This window comes from Dipodomys spectabilis, unplaced genomic scaffold, assembly GCF_019054845.1.
Source record: "Dipodomys spectabilis isolate Male_0828 unplaced genomic scaffold, ASM1905484v1 ptg000669l, whole genome shotgun sequence".
NCBI classification, from domain to species: Eukaryota; Metazoa; Chordata; class Mammalia; order Rodentia; family Heteromyidae; genus Dipodomys; species Dipodomys spectabilis.
The window spans coordinates 6,449,194-6,465,977 of NW_024871346.1; the positions used below are offsets into that span (position 1 = coordinate 6,449,194).

Consider the following 16,784-nt stretch of genomic DNA (forward strand, 5'->3'; position numbering starts at 1 on the left):
GCCCCGGGAAATGTTGGGGGGGTCCCCGGCTAGGTTCCCCACACCTGGACCGATCGTCAGCTGCGCCCGGCCGGGCTGCCGGGGTTTGAGCCCCCGGCTGGCGGCCGTTCCGCCCCGCGCCCTGTCCCCCCCCGCCCCCCGCGGCTCCGGGACTGGGTGCCGCGGTTTCCCCCGCAGAGAAGGAGGCGGGGACAGCGCGCGGAGCGCCGCGGGCTCGGGTTTCCGCACCGAGGCCGAGCAGCCCCGGGCGGCGGCCGGCCTCCTCCCGGCACCACGTTCCACAGTCATGGCGCGCGAGGAGGGGCGAGCGCCGCGCCCGCACCCGCGCCCCCTCCCCCGGCGCCCACCCGCCCTCCGCCGCCGGCCCCGGCCCCTCTCCCTGGCGCCCTCCCTCCCGCCCCGGCCCGCGGCGCCGCGCAGATGGAGACCGCTCCCCGCCCCCCAGCCCCCTTCCCCGGAGCCCCAGCCCCCCCCCCGGCCCCCCGGCCCCGCTCCCCGCCTGGACCTCGGCATCTTTGCACATCTGTACATAAACCAGAGCCCAGATCCCGAGCGTTACAGTAACCGGGACGGCCACGCAGGAAGCCATCCTGCCCCGGCCCGGGCCTCGATTTCCCGGCCACGCCGCACAAGCCGGCGGCGCCCGGGGCTGACAGGTTCCCCCCCACCCGCACCCCGCTCCCCGGCGCGGGGGTCGCAGCTCGGCCCGGCGGCCCCAGCCTCCTCCCGCCGACAAAAGGTGCGGCCGCCCGCACTCGCCCAGCGCGCCAACCCCGCCGGGCTGCCCCCGCCGGGCAGGCGGCCGAACAATGCGCCGAAGGCCCGCGGCCGCCCCGCGGAGCGCGGCTTCCCGGGGGGCCGGGGGGGTGGTGTGGGAGCGGGCGGGGGGGGGCTCCCCGGGAGGACCCCGGCCGGCGGCGCGGCCCGGGCGCCCGACACCTTACTTCCTGCTTCCCCGCCCGCGGCCGGAGCCGGCTCTGCGGAGGGATACGGCTCCCCTCCCCGCCCCTCCCCTCCCCGCCCCGCTCCCCTCCCCCGCCTCCCCCTCTTTTTTTCTCCTCCTGTGCACCCCCCAACACCCCGCCTTTCTCCTTTTGCAAGAAAATAATTTGACAGTCGATTTGCTGACAGGGGAGGAATTTGCATCCTGGTTTTTTTTTTTTTTTTTTAAAAAAAAAGGCCGAGAGGAGCTTGGGAACGGTTGCTAGGGGTGGGTAATGGGTGAAGGAGGGGGTGCTGGGGAGCGGATCGGGGGGCTGAGGGGCGGGGGCGGGCGTGGGGGAGCCACGCACAAGGTAAGGCCAGGTTAGCGCTGGCGCGGGCCCGAGTGGGCTGCGACCAGGGGAGGGGCGAGCGGTCCATCTGTATTCCTGTCCCCCCTGCGCGCACACCCCTTCCCTCGGAGCGATGGCCGGGAGGCGGTGCGTGCAGACGGGAGTAAGTTTCCTGGCGGGGAGGGTGGGTGCACGCGCGCAGCCCGGCCCTGCGAATTTCCACCGGGGAGGGCGAGCGGCTGGATGCGGAGAGTTTGGAGTTGCAGGCGGTTGGAGGGCAGGCCGGGGAGCCGGGCTGGGGGAACGGGGCCGCCAGGGGCTGCAGGCCGGGTGGGCGCTGGTAGCCAGGAGTAAGTTTCCAGGATTGGGGGAGAGAGAGAGGAAAGAGAGAGAGAGAGAGAAGCCTGCACGCCGGCTGGCTGGCGAGTAAGTTTCAGGCCGGGGAGGGCGCGTGGGGAGGGGGAGAGAGAGAGGGAGAGAGAGAGAGAGAGGAGAGAGAGAGGGAGGGAGGGAAGGGAGGGAGGGAGGGAAAGGGTGCATGTATATAGCAGGGGGAGGGGGGACCAGATTTCCTGCGGGGAGGCTGAATGCATATGGAGAGTAGATTTCCTGGAGGGAGGGTGGAGGCGTAGACCGACCGAGTAAGTTTCTTGCTGGGGTGGCAAGGTGGGTGCTTTGGGAATCCTGAGCTTGCCACTGTGTGTGTGTTTGTGTGCGTGTGTGTGTGTGAGGGGGGGCGCACGGTATTTTTGGGGTGTGTGTGAGGGTGACGAGGGCCCAGGCTCCCTGCTGGGGAGAGGGGCTTGCATCTGGGGAGTATGTTTCCTGGCGGAGCGATATTTGTTTACAGGCTGAGGACAGTACTGTAAGTGAGTAGCGCTGCTGAGAAGGCGGCTGACATAAATTAATATTGAAATTACTCCCCAGCAGCGCTGCTCGCCCCCCGCGACGACGCCCCCCGAGTGGAGACCGGTCTGGTCCGATTGCCCGTGCACTTGTTGCAGAAACAGCCAAGGTAAGGCAGAAAGCTTATTAAGTTTCATTATGAAAAGGAAAAAAAAAGAGAGAGATGAGTTGGCTCGGGGGTTGCTCGGTGGAGAAGGTGGGGGTGGGGTGGGGAGGAGCGGGGGGGGGGGGGGCAGAGGACCAGGCTCCCGGCCGCCCCGGTTACTTTCCTGGGAGCCGCGGGGCCTTCTCCCCGGCTGCTGCCCTTCTCCCCCGCTCCCTCTCTCGGGCTGCACACCCGCATCCCAGCCCCCGGGGGAGGGGTGGGTGGGCGCTGTAACGGGCCACCCCGGCTCCCGGGGGTGAGGATGGGGCTGGGGCTGGAGGTGTGTTTGCCGTGGAAGGTGGTGATGGTACAAAGCCTTCATTCTTCCAGCCCAGAAACCGCAGGACCCTGGGGATGTGCCTTTTGGTGGTGGGTTTTTTTCTTTTTTCTTGACGTGCATCTGCGGGCTCGGTGGGGGTTGGGTGCTCCCCTGAAGTGACAGTGCTCCCCCCCACAGGTGAGAGAAGTGTGTAAGAAGGTGAACTTGCCTCTCCCCCCCCTCCCCCACCTCTCCTTGGCTCATCCAACTTCAGTTTGAAAGAGTGGGAAGTTACTGCTTGGTGGTCTTAAAGAAAAGAGACATTACAATCCAACCTCACCACTCTTTAGTGGCTGGAAAGCTCAGAACACCTGGCAGGCAGTGCCCCCTCGGCCTCCCCGGCCCTGCGCCCGAGCATGTGCGCCTGCCCTCCTCCGATTAAAAAACCACCCCCCTCTGGCTCATCGGGGTGCCTTCCACCTGGCTGCCAGAACCAGCTTCGCGGAAACTCTTTCGCCAGACAAAACGCTGCTTTGGCCAGTGAAGGTGTTGAAGTGCTTGCTACCAGCGTGGCCTGGGCTGTCTGTGTGTGCACGGGAGTCAAGGAGGAATGGACGGGCCAGGCCTGGCCCAGGAGGTCCGTAAATGAGCAGCAGCCTCCTGAGAGCTGATGGTGTGGTCTTTTCCAGCATGGAGGCAGGAGCTGGAAGAGAAGGAGTTTGAAGTTGTCCCAGTCAGTCCCAGCCTTCTTGCAAGGAGCTGTGTGATAGAGTTGGATTTTTCATGCCCAAAGGTAACAAGCCAGAGAACTCAGCACTTAACTGGTTAACCAGCAATGCTTGCCTCTCCTTGCTTCTGCTTTCCTGGCTCTCTGCCTGCTGGGTTTTGCAGGAGAAACTGTAGGTCTTAGCTGTCAGGCACCTTGATGGTTCTGGGAGTTGCACTTCGCCAGGGTTATTTTAGCACCAGAGGGTCCAGCCCAGGGGTGGTCAGTAGGACTGGGAAATGGCCACCAGTGTGGTTAATGGAAGTTAGGTAAGCCTCCCCCAATTCTGCACACCCGCTCAGTTCTTGCAGGGGGAAAAATGGATTAAGGGAAAGAAAAACCAAATCTCTCTGTATGTTACTTATTATGGACAGTGGTTTTTTTTTTCCTTTTCTTCCCTACCATCCGATTTCAAGATGTAAGGGTTGGCTATTTGACAGTTTCAGAGCTGAGTTGATTGGGAATTAAATATTTGTGCCATTTATCATATATTCCTAATGAAAGTGTCTACTAAACAAATTCGTTATTATTTGGACCCAATGAAAATCTTGCGTCTGGTTGGTATATAGGCAGGGAAGGTAAAGGAAATCTTTGTGAAGACCCCATGGTGGAATTATTTACATTCTTAATCTCAAAGCCAAGAGCAGTCATTCATTTTTTTTTCCTTCCTCTTATATTTATGAGATTTATTTTATTGTCTTGCTCTGGCCATTAATCAAGTTACAGTTGCTTTTTTTTTTCTTTTCTACTGAGAATGTTCATGGGGTAATAAAAATTTGAAAGCCATGAATCATTATTCATTCTTTTAAAAAATATTGTGGTGATTGTGAGGATTTGATTTATAGGAATTGATACTGGGAGTGGCAGGCCTCTTTGGACCCCGCCCTGGTAGGCATGTCCATTTTTGCCAAGAGATTGTTTAGAAGTCAGCTTGACATCTCAGGAAAAAAAAAAAAAAAAAAAAAAAAGCACCGTTTCCTTTTGGTTCTAAGCATTGAGAAGATTAATTTTTACAGGTTCATAGTGAATGTGGGCCTTTCTCTGCTTGGTAAGCAGGCTTCGGATGTGTGATGGTACTATGTAGAATTTATGAGCTTGCTATGAAAACAGTTCTGTGAACTAGGTAGAAAGTACTCAATTTTGCCTCCTCTAAGCTGTGTGGGCCTTTGGTTTTTGTTGAGTTTGGAGCTTAGGTTGTAGAGAAAGGGACAGGTTGATGTTCTTTGGTGCTTATATAATATGTGGGCACAAAGGCAAAGCATATTTCTAATTTTCTTTGCCTTTTACATTGATGGGTAAGTTGATCATGATATCAAAAAGCCTTGGGAAGGCATAAGGATCCTCTCTGTAAGGCTGGTGAATCAGAAAGTGATAACATTGTCTTGGGCCTAATCACTGGCTCAAATTTACAGTATTTGTGAAGTAATGAGATTCCCCCACTTTCTCCCCCCCACTCCTTGGGACTTGAAGTCAGGGTCTGGGCTCTTTTGCTCAAGGCTAGCACAGGACAGCTTGAGCCACAATTCCACTTCTGGCTTTTTTTGTTGTTTAATTGGAGATAAGAGTCTCATGTACATCCCTGGTAGGCTGGCTTCAAACCAGGATTCTCAGATCTCAGCCTCCTGAGTAGCTAGGATCACAGGCGTGAGCCAACAGCGCCAGCTTAATGAGGAATATTTAAAAGGTGGTTTGATGCCTAAAGACTGGGGAAACTGTCCCAATTAGAAAAATCCACGAAGGTACCAATTTGTAAGCATAGAAAGGCTTTGCTTTTGTTTTTGTTTTTGTTATTTTGTCTTTTTTTGGGTCTGGTCTTGGGGCCTGAACTCTGGGCCTGGGCGCTGTCCCTCAGCTCTTCAGCTCAAGGCTAGCGCTCTACCACTTGAGCCACAGCGCCACTTCCGGCTTTTTTCTTTTTGCTTATGTGGTGCTGAGGAATCGAACCCAGGGCCTCAGGATGGCAAGTCAAATGCTCTACCACTGAGCCACCTTCCCAGCCCCTTGTTTTTGTTTTTGATGCAGATCCTGTGGCTTGAATTCAGGGCCTGGGCCCTATCTCTCATCTTTTGCTCAAGACTAAGCACTCTACCACTTGAGACACAGATTCACTTTTGGCTTTTTAGATAGTTTTGTAGACTCTCACAGACTTTCCTGCCTGAGCTGGCTGCAAACAGTGATCCTCAGATCTCAACTTCCTGTGTAGCTGGGATTTACAGACATGAGCCATTGGCCCCTGACTTTGGATTTTTTTTTTTAAATTAAAAAAAATACATGATTCGATCCCCAAATTCCTTTCTGGCTCTGAAATATTGTGGGCGAGGCAAGGCTCCAGAGATTTTGAGCGTTAGTATCTTCCTGGACCAACGGCCTGATTGCTTCATGGACTCCAGGGAGTTTATTAACTTCTGCTTTTGTCCTTCTCATGGAGAAAATGGATTTGTATTTTGACATTCCAGAAAAATCTCTTGATCATCAGCTACAAGGAGTTACTAAGGAAAGTCTCCTCCTGACTTTGACAAAAATTGGCCAATTAGAATATGAAAGTAGAGAGAGGAGGCGAAAACACTCCCAGTCACCAAAAAATAATTTGAGCTCATTTTAGAAGTTTCTCTCCAGCCAGCTGATGAACAGGTGACATGCTTGGTCAGTTGATCTGTTATCTCTAGGCAGCAGATAACTTTTAGGAAGAGAAGGGGACCCTAAAAGCTCTATGTGGCCTTGTCCACTTACTGCAGAGAATTCAGAGGTAGGCAGTTGGGATTTGTCTGAATAGTGAGATTTTTTTTTTTTTCCCCTTCAGTTGTGGGGCCTGAACTCTGGGCCTGGGTGAGGTCCCTCAGCTCTTCAGCTCAAGGCTAGGTCTACCACTTGAGCTACAGTACTACTTCGGCTTTTTTTGCTCATGTGGTGCTGAGGAATTGAACTCAGGTCCTCATGCATGCAAGGCAAGCACTCTACCACTGAGCTACCTTCCCCAGCAATTTCTGACCTTATAAAACTGTATGATTAGCTGTGGCTAATGCATATAATTCTAGCTACTTAGAAGGTTAAGATCTGGAGGATTGCAACTGAAAGCCAGTCTGGGAGAAAAATCCAGGTGACCTATCTCCAATGAAATAGCAAAGAGCTAGGCTGGAGGCATGGTTCAAGTGTAGGGACCCAACCAAGCAAGTCAAACAAGTTCAAGGCCCTGAGTTCAAATCCTGGTAGTGATAAAAATTAAACAACAGCCAGGTGCCATGGCCCATGCCTGTAACCCTAGCTACTCGGGAGGCTGAGATCTAAGGATTGCGGTTCAAAGCCAGCCTATCCAAGCAGGAAAGTCCATGAGACTTTTATCTCCGATAAACAACCCAGAAAACTGGAAGTGGTGCTGTGGCTCAAGTGGCAGAGTGCTAGCCTTGAGCTAAAGAACTGAGGGACAGCGCCCAGGCCCAGAGTTCGAGCCTTACAACTGACGGAAAAGAAAGAAAGAAAGAAAAAAGTAGTATAGTTTTCATAAAGTAAATTGCCCTGTGGCTCTCTTAGTAAGTCCTTTCTTTTAAGTTAAAGAACAACAAAAAGCCTGTGTGATACTTTCTAAGAATTTCAAGTTGTTAGAGTAGCTGTTTGCAGGACTTTGAATTTAGTAATTTGGATGAGGAAATGGATGGTTTGGGGGTTTTCCTCATAGAAGGCAATAAACTGACAATAAACTGGAGTGGAGTATGTTGAACTCTTGGACTGTTGGTTTGGTAACATGATTTTTTTGGGGGGGAGGGGGTAGAGGAAAAGAATCTCTGAGCGTGAATGGCTGTGGGCACAGAATGACATCACAGTCATGTCCGTTCACGAGCAGTCCTGTTGGTCAGGTACAGTGGTTCATGTCTGTAATCCTGGCTCATGTCTGTAATCCTAGTAGGAAGCTAGACCCTCATCTCAGTTACAACATCAAGAAAGCTGGATGTGGTGGTTCACCTGTGCTTCTGATTTAAGAGGGAAGCAGAAGGGCTGGGAAGGTGGCTCAGTGGTAGAGCGCTTGCCTTGAGCTGAAGAGCTGAGGGACAGCACCCAGGCCCAGAGTTCAGGCCCCACAACTGACCAAAAAAAAAAAAAAGAGGGAAACAGAAGTAGAAGGATTGGGATCCAAGCCAACCTGGGCAAAAACTTACTAGCCTGGGCTGGGAAGGTGGCTCAGTGGTAGAGTGCTTGCTTTGCATGCATGAGGCCCTGGGTTCGATTCCTCAGCCCCACATAAGCAAAAAGCAAAAAGCCGGAAGTGGCGCTGTGGCTCAAGTGGTAGAGCGCTAGCCTTGAGCTGAAGAGCTGAGGGACAGGGCCCAGGCCCAGAGTTCAGGCCCCATGACCAGACCTCAAAAAACAAAAAACAACAACAACAACAAAAAATCCTAGCCTGACCAGAAAAAAAATACCTAAAGCAAAAAGGGCGGTGTACCTGACTCAGGTGGTAGAGTGCCTGCCTAGCAAGTCTGAGGCCTAGTATTCATTCCTCTAAAAGGAGGCCTGATTTATTCACTCATGCATTAAGCAGCTACTTATTGCTAGGCACCGCGTCCCTTTCTATCCATCTGTCCTGGCCAACATACAGTCTAGGGGCTGAAAGAAATCTCCCCAGTAAACTGTGATAAATGCCCTGATGAAATGACAAAAGGAACAACAGATGGAGGAGGAGCTCAATGAGGCACCTGGGCCTGGCAGCTGAGGGGGAGGGGCGGGGCAGCCCGGGAACCAGCAGTTAGCGCACTCTGGAAACGCTGGAACTCAGGAAAGTTTGAATTTCTTTTCTATGGTAGTGGAAAGCCACTGGAAGTTTGGAGCTGGAAGTGAACGGCCTACTCATCCTTAAAGCAGATTGCTTCTGTAAAGGGGAGAGTGAGATAGGGCAGGTGGGTGTGGAGGACCTGGTAAAGAAGCAGTTTTTGGAATGAAAATAGCATAACAAAACCCACTAACACGATGTTGGTAGCTTATGCCTGGAATCCTAGCTACTCTGGAGGCTGAGGCCTGAGGATCACAGTTCGAAGCCAGCCCGGGCAGGAAAGTCCATGAGACTCTTCTTTTTAATTAACCACCAAAAAGCTAGAAGTGAAGCTGTGGCTCAAATGGGAGAGCACCAGTCTTGAGGGGAAAACGATAAGGGAGAGTGCGAGACCAGGAGTTCAAATTCTAGCCCCAGCACAAAAGCTACACAACTCCACTAAAAACTATGAAAGGAGAGAAGGGATTTATCAAAGAGTAAAGGAGTTAATTTGATCACAGTACATCACAATGAAACTCCTTTGTAGCATTCATTTGCTACTGAAGAAGCATGGATAACTAGAAAAGGGGCTGGGAACGTGGCTTAGCGATAGAGTGCTTGCCTAGCATGCATGAAGCCCTGGGTTCGATTCCTCAGTACCACATACACAGAAAAAACTGGAAGTGGTGCCATGGCTCAAGTGGTAGAGCACTAGCTTTGAGCAAAAGCAGCTCAGGGACAGTGCCCAAGCCCTGAGTTCAAGCCCAGGACTGGCAAAAACCAAAACCAAAAGAGAAAATTAAAAAGGAAGAAGCAGCATTTGGAAGGCCATGTACTCAGAAGGCAGAGATAGGAAGATCTCCATCTCAGGCTGGTATGGGCAAAAACACCAGCTTCTATCTGGGAAGTGAACCAAAGGCAAAAGGCTTGAGTCGAGTGATAGAGCACTTGCCTGGCAAGTGTGAGGCTAAGTTCAAGTCTTGGTATGGGGTGGGGATTTGGAGAGGCGAAGTGTCAGAGGTGTCTGGAGAAGCACTGGTGGGTATAAGATATGCACTGGGTGGAATTGTGGGGTTGCTGTTGGCTTTGGTTGGGGTAAGGATGGGCAGAAGGGATATGGGGAAACTGAAGTACAGATGGTGATGTTACCTGCTAAGATGAACGAGGACCACGAGAGGAAGCGGCACAATGGAGATGGTTCACATCCTACGGCTGTGGTACTCAAGGTGGAGATGTCGTGTGCATAGTCCGATTGCTGGGCAAGGGATAAAAGTATAGGCACCATCAGCAAGATGTTATTGAAACGTGAATGAGATACAGAGAGAGAGAGGGAGAGGGGGAGAGAGAGAGAGAGAGAAGGAGAGGGAGAGGAAGAGAGAGGGAGAGGGAGAGACTTCTGTGGAGGATGGTGTATGTTAAATATTTCATAAGTTGGCAAGATAGAAAAGACACTTCAGAGCCTGGTATTAGTGGCTCATGCCTGTAATCCTAGCTACTCAGGAGGCTGAGGTCTGAGGATTGTGGTTCAAAGCCAGTCCTGGCAGGAATATACGTGAGACTTACCTCCAATAAGCCACCAGAAAACTGGAAGTGGTGCTGTGGCTCAAGTGGTAGAGCGCTCACTTTGAGCTGAAGAGCTGAGGGACGGCGCCCAGGCCCAGAGTTCAAGCCCCACGACTGACAAAAATAAAATGAAGGCAAAGAGCTACCTGTCCTGCAGGGCTACCTCTCATGAAAATATCTCCTAGGCCCGGCAGACCTGAGCAGCCTGCAGCCATGGGCTCCTCGTGGGGAAGTGGGTGGGCGAAGAGGGAGTCTGAAGATGGCCCAGAGGCTCTGGATAAGGGAGCCCGCGAGCGTGTCTCGCATCTGTAACAGGAGGGTGATGCCATCTGTCGCCTCCCTTCTTAGAGTCACATAATGTACGGAAAGTGCTTTGCAAACGCGTTGTACACAGGCCCGTCTCCTTTTCACATATAAAATCCGGCAATCCACTTCCTCTAACTTCCCAGAGCTTCTCGTCCCAGTGTTCACCAGGCTCTCCCGCTGTTCCTGGTCTGCTTTTAAGCGCTGGGCAATCCCTTTAGTGAAATAGCTCTGAGGGTTGGAAGGCTGGCCTGGGAAATGTTGGCTGGGATTGGTTCAAGCGTCCATTCCACACGTGAGAATTTGAGAGTCAAGGGGCCAAAGCACAGGAGGCTCCCTCCTCAGGAACCTGGTCTCATAACCGAGGCCATAACCGAGGTTCCCTGCTTCATATTTGCAATCTTTGAAAGCTTTTATAGAAAAGGAAAAGAACAAGCCAGCGTTGCTACCCAAGGACGGTTAACAGGGGTGTGGTTTGAGTTCTCCTGTTTTGTCATTTTTTTTTTTTACCTTGGGACCTAACAAACTCCCTTAATAGTCAACCTAAGGATAGAATAATGAGACTGCTTCTTCGCTCTTGGGGTTGGCTCTTCCTTTTTGCTTTCTTAATTGGGTGATATGTGTGAGCTAGGGCTTTTCAAGGGGACCCTGAGTGGGTGAGCATGCGTTTCGGGGGGGCCCTCTTGTCTTTTGAAGGGTGCGGGCATCTTTGGGAGCCAGCAGACTTTCTGGCTGCCTGTGGGTGCCATCGGGGGCCTGGGGCTGCCTTGGGGTCAAGGTTGTGGGACCTCGGGCCTCTGCTGCCCTTGGCTTCTGGAACTCTCCTTGTCAGGCTACCATGGTCTGGACTGGGAGCTGGGAAGGGATGTGCTGCTGGGCCCCTTTCAGTTTTGTAGTCTGAGCATTTAGCCAGGCGAGCCTAGCTGCTGGTGAGTGCTGGGAAAAAAAAAAAAAAAGCTTCCTTATATAAGAATCAGCTGGTTTAATTTTTTTCCCCTTGTTATCTCATCTCTTGTTTTCTCCCCTTTAGTTCTTGTTGGAGGGAGAAATCTAGGCCTCTTTTTCTACCAGGCCTAGACCTTGCAGCCGCTGAGGCAGACCAGCCCAGAGAAATATTTCCTTTCCCTCATATTTCCCTCATCTTTGCAGCCTTAAGCTCGGGTGCTTTAGCTGAGCTCTCCAATGCAAATGATGTCCCATCCCCCAACCCTTTTAATAAGTGACATTTTGTTAAATCAGTTATTCAAGGCCTTATCTATATTTCTGTCTGTGCTGGCTTAGTCAAAATAGGAAAGAGAGGGAATATTAGATTTCTTCACCCACCCACCCTCCTCCTTCCCCTTGGAGCAACTCTACGTAAGATTTCTGAGAAGAGAGGGGGTGATGGGGGGGGGGGAGGGCAGCAGCGCTGCTCGCAGTAAAATGCAGAGGGCTTTGACTTGTAGCCGGTGCTGTTTTGCAGCAGCTGTGATTTTTCCATTTTTCTTTTTCTTTCTGTTTTGATTAGTGGAACTCATTGTGCTGCGGGGTTGGGATGGTGTGTGGTGGGGGTGGGGGGGGCCAAGGAACAACATTTCCGGGGAGAGCTGGGAGGGGCCAGAGGAGAAGGGATTTATTGAAAATATATGTCTACTTCTGCTACGATAAAGCGGCAGGCATGTAAAAATACAACAGGGACATCATTGTTGTGGTAATGTAGGCAGAGCTCGCGCGGGTTCTCATTAACCGAGCTCAGCCCACGTGGAAGAGGGGGTGGAGGAGGGGGTGGAGGAGGGGGGTGGCCAGGCTGCTTTGAGAGTTGGGGTATTCAATAATAGCAGAAACTCAGGGGGGATTGTCTTCATCTCCTGCCCCCCGCCCCCCCAAGCTGCCTTTGCCTGCCTTTCTCCCATTCAGTTTGTAACCTTTTTTTCTTTTAAAGCTGCTGGTTGGATGTTGTGATTTCACTCCCCTTTCACCCTCTCCCCCCTGCCAAAAAAATGCAGGAAGGACTGTGTAATTTTTCAAGTTAGAGAGAATTAAAATAAATTCTTCTCTTGGGAACTCAAAGGAGAATTTTGGCAATGTGAGTCAGAGATTGGATTATATCTCTTGCATCCCAGAGAACAGCCTGGCTGGGGGGTGGGGGGAGATGAATTTGCATATCCCTAGGGTATCAGAATTAGGGGTCCAGACCCAGTTAATAGAAGTAGCTACTATTTTAGAGAACTTACTTGGGTGTCCGGCCTTGTGCAGATAATTTAACCACTTTCTCTTCTCACTGTTGTTAAGAAGCAGTGGGGGGAGGGCGGGAGGGGTGCCTGCCTACGTTATGTTTGGGGAAACTGAGGCTTGCGACTTTTCAGTGACTTGCTTAAGAATACGCAAGGGCTACGTTGTGGAGCGGGTATGCTAAGTTTGCAAATGATCACTCACTGTATTGATCGTGAACTGTGCTTATCGGGCTATGCTGTCTGTCCAGAATTGGCTAGTGGCGCGCTCTCTGTGGCCTGGTAGATTTTAAGGACCTGGCAGAATGTGGGCTGAGAGCTGGGAGAGCCTCAGAGAAGCTTTCTCTGGCTTCAGGATGGAGCTGTCATTCTGAGGAGGACCCGGGTTAGGTGTTATAATCTTGTTAGAAGAGGCCAGGGCTCTGCCCTTCCCTGCTGGGGCACAGTCATTGGGCCGCTTCCTGTCCATCCCTTCCCTTCTCATTAGCACCCTGGCTTTCTAGATTGAAAGCTAGAGAGTAAATAAAATAAAAGATGTGAAAAATGCCCTCCCTGAGAACTCAAAGCTATACTTTATACTTTACTCTGACCAGCCTCAGGGGGAGGTCAGCGCAGGCCCTCTGGCTGGACCTGCACTTGAGTGTGTGTGTGTGTGTGTGTGTGTGTGTGAGAGAGAGAGAGAGAGAGAGAGTGTGTGTGTGAGAGAGAGAGAGAGTGTGTGTGTGTGTGTGTGTGTGTGTGTGTGTGTGTGTGGTCACAGAATACTTCCTGGTGAACTTCCCCAAATGTTTGCAGCTCATTGCTGGTGGATCTGCCCTGATTGGTGGGATGTTTAGGGGGTAGGAGCATCTCCCAGAGAGCTCCAATGTTCTCCATGACTTTGGAAAGTCACTTTTCTCTTCCTAAACCTTCACTCTTCTTGAGATGGTCACATCCACATGCATGGGGCTTGGAAGAGATGAAGCGCATGCGGAACATTTCCTCTTATTCTCTTTCCACCCTTTATGCTTGTGATTCTATTTCCTCTGCTTTCTTCATTTCTGTTAGCTGTCAGTGTAACCTTGAAAATTGATCTTTTTCCTACTTGGCTAGCCTCCCCTCCCCTCCCTTTCCCTCCTCTTCCCTCCCCTCCCCTCCCCTCCCTTTCCCTTCTCTTCCCTCCCTTCCCCTTCCCTTCCCTTCCTCCCCTCTCTTCCCTTTCCCCTCCCTTCCTCCATCCTTCCTTCCCTTCCTTTCTCCCTCCCAATCTTCTTCTCCTTTCCTCCCTTCCTTTCTCCTTCCCAGTCTTCGCCTTCTCTCCCTTCTTCTCTCTTTCCCTCCCTTCTTTTCTCCCTCCCTCCCTCCCCTATTTATATATCCCTCCTAGAGTTTGGAGAGATGTTAAAAATCATAGCTTAGCATTTGGAAGTTGGTTTTGGAGACTTTGGGGGACTTTGTCATGTTCTGCTTTGCCTCTTTATCTCTGTCTTTTCGCACTCTCTTGATGCATGTGTTAGAGCCTTTTTGGAGCTCATGAGTCTGAAGCTCCTGTGTTTCAGAATGAGTATGTTTTTCTATTGGGCCCTCTCCCCACAGGTCCCAGCCATTTCTTCTGTTCCTTCCTGCAGCCAAACTCATCTTCAGTTCTTCATTTCCGTTATTTTATTTCACTCAAAGGAATTGTCCAACATAATTTAAGGATCCGGTTATTTGCACTGAAATTCTCTAAAATGTCCTGTATTATCTTGAGTATCAAAACTATTGTCGTTTTAATGTTCTGTCTGGTAAGCCCAATATTTAGATCTACTTTGGGGTTTGCTTTTAGTAATGGCATTTTTTCTTTTGATTCAGTCCTGTTGTGTAACATGTCAGGTCACAGGATTTTGCTTGCATGCTAGACATTTTACATGGAAAACGCCGAGAGGTTCGGGACGTTGAGTGACTTTGAAGCAGTTATGGCTGATCTTTACTTTTTTGGGGTTTGATGAGGGTCCCTCTTCCCTGGTAACTTACATTTCTGTTTCATTTGCCTGCTAGTGTGGAAGTCTCAGAATCAGTGCTTAAGATGTCATGTGTAAACAGCTTCTCTCCGCGTGGAGCCGTGGCTTCCGGCCCTGCCTCCACGTGTCTAGGGTGCCAGCGAGTGTCTTCAGGGAAGATTGTTTGCAGAAGTCCAGGCTCACTTCTGTGTGGCTCCTTGACTCTGGGATCCTGGGGCTCTCAGATCGTGGGTGTCCGCAGAGCTCTAAACGCTAGTCTTGCATCTTCTCAGTGCAAGCTCTGTCAGCTTTGGCTTGCTGTTTTCTGTGTTCCCTGTGGATCTCACATCAACTTGGCAAGTGTCCAGGAGGTGTTGAACTGTGCTCACCTCACAGTGCCCACCTTTCCTGAGGGAGCGTGTCCTCAGGTCCTTCCACTCTGCTGTCACTTCTATTGTGTTTGTTTATTTTGTGCCAGTCCTAGGGTTTGAACTCAGGGCCTGGGCGCTGTCCCTGATCTTTTGTGCTCAGGTTAGCACTCTATCACTTTGAGGCACAGCTCCATTTTCAGCTTTTTGGTGGTTAATTGGAGATCAGAGTCTCATGGGCTTTCCTGCCTAGGCTGATTTTGAACCAAGATCCTTAGATCTCAGCCTCCTGAATAGCGAGGATTACAGGCATGAGTTACGGGTGGCGAGTTTATTATTGTATTTTATCTACATTTTGTATCTGTTCTGTACAGAGCCAGTTAGTTTCCTATCAGCTGGGTCTTTTTTTTAGTCGGTTGTGGGGCCTGAACTCTGGGCCTGGGGTCTGTCCTCCAGGTGTTCAGCTGTAGACCAGCACTCTACCACTTGAGCCTCAGCCCCACTTCCGGCTTTTTCTGCTTATGTGGTGCTGAGGAATCGAACCCAGGGCCTCATGCATGCAAGGCAAGCACTCTACCACTGAGCTACCTTCCCAGCCCGTCCTTGAGGCTCTTATCTCCAATTAACCACTAGAAAACCAGAAGTGGTGCTATGGCTCAAGTAGTAGAACGCTCGCCTTGAACTGAAGAGCTGAGGGACAGCACCAGGCCCAGAGTTCACGACCCATGACCGACCAAAAAAAAAAAAAGCCTTTATTAGGTAGTTTTAAATATTTTTAGTCCCTCTTTTTTTTTTTTTTTTTGGCAGTACTAGGGTTTGTACTCAGGGTCTCCAGCTTGCTGAGCAAGCCCTGTGCATTTGAACTATGCCTTCAGCTCCTTTCTTGGTTATTTTCAAGAGGCTGCCCAAGGGTGTTACTGGAGGTGACAGAGAAGTGCCACCATGTCCAATCATTGGTTGAGAGGGAGTCTTACTAACCTTTTGGTCCAATCTGGTCCTTCAATCTCTGCCTCTCTAGTAGCGGGGATTACATGCATGAGCTATTGTGCCCAGCCCCAGCCCCCTTTTATGACTTCTAATCTACTCAGCCATTTTCCTCTTGTCAGATACTTAGATCATTCATTTCCCATCATTTACTATTAGCAATAATTCAGCAGAAAATATTCTCACTTTATTCATGAATTTCTAGGTATGGAACAGCAAGATTCAGAACTAAAAATATCAGTCAGTAATGAATGTTTTTATGTACTGTCCAGAAACCCCTACTATTTACCATTTCTTTCTCTTTTTCTTTTTTTTTTGGGGTCCAATCGTGGGGCCTGAACTCTGGGCCTGGGTGCTGTCCCTCAGCTCTTCAGCTCAAGGCTAGCGCTCTACCACTTGAGCCACAGCGCCACTTCTGGTTTTTTTCTTTTTGCTTATGTGGTGCTGAGGAATCGAACCCAGAGCCTCAGGTATGCAAGGCAAGTGCTCTACCACTGAGCCACTCTCCCAGCCTGGATTCGGATCTTGTGGATTTAAGATCTACCATTTTAAGATACTGGTTCTAATTTATCATTGCTTCCTTCTGCTTATTTTGGGGTTTCTCCACTATCCTCTTTATTGGACTCTTCCCCCACTTCCCCTCGCTGATTGTGGGGGGGGGGGGGCTTGAACTCAGGGCCTGATCTCTGTCCTTGAGCTTTTCTGCTCAAGGATAGCACTCTCCCACTTTGAGCCACAGCTCCACATCTGGTTTTTCTGCTCCATGTCTGGTTTTTCTGGTGGTTAATTGGTGTTAAGAGTCTCATGGACTTTCCTGCCTAGGCTGGCTTTGAACTGTGGTCCTCAGATTTCCTGAGTAGCTGGGATTACAGGTGTGAGCCACTAGCATGTGGTTTGTTTTTGCTTTTGCTTTATCCTCTGCAGTGTCATTGCTGAGGTATGGACCTGAAGGTGGGGACAGCTTGGGGAAGCAGGTGTCATTGACCCACCTTACTGTTGGCACTGGGGCTCAGGTGAGGAGGCTCACATTACACCTTGCCTCTGTGAGGTCGTACAGGTGCCTGTACTGAAGTTGGTATGGGGTCGTGGCAAGGAATTCCTCCTTTCACCCCTGGCTTGCCTGGCTGGTGCTGTCTGGGCTGTGCCTTTACGGTTTAGAAAATAGGGATAATTTCAACTTTGTCTTTCCACACTTGCTCTAGTTCTGTCACTTAAGGACACAGAGTTGTATTCACTGCTTGGGAACCTGAAGCCAGAAGGATCATGAGTTCAAGGCCAGCCTGGGCTAGGTAGTAAGATTCCTATCTAAA

At 50.9% G+C, this 16,784-nt stretch overlaps 1 protein-coding gene across 1 annotated transcript in view; it reads left to right on the forward strand.

Annotated features, from left to right (window-relative positions):
- The first annotated feature begins 1,306 nt into the window (after nucleotides 1-1,306).
- The window catches only part of Trerf1 (transcriptional regulating factor 1), a 163,919-nt gene continuing 148,441 nt past the window's right edge, over nucleotides 1,307-16,784 (forward strand). Inside the window, 2 exon segments of the mRNA XM_042671984.1 lie at nucleotides 1,307-1,437; nucleotides 2,202-2,289. The gene's annotated coding sequence lies outside the window, so the exon portion shown is untranslated.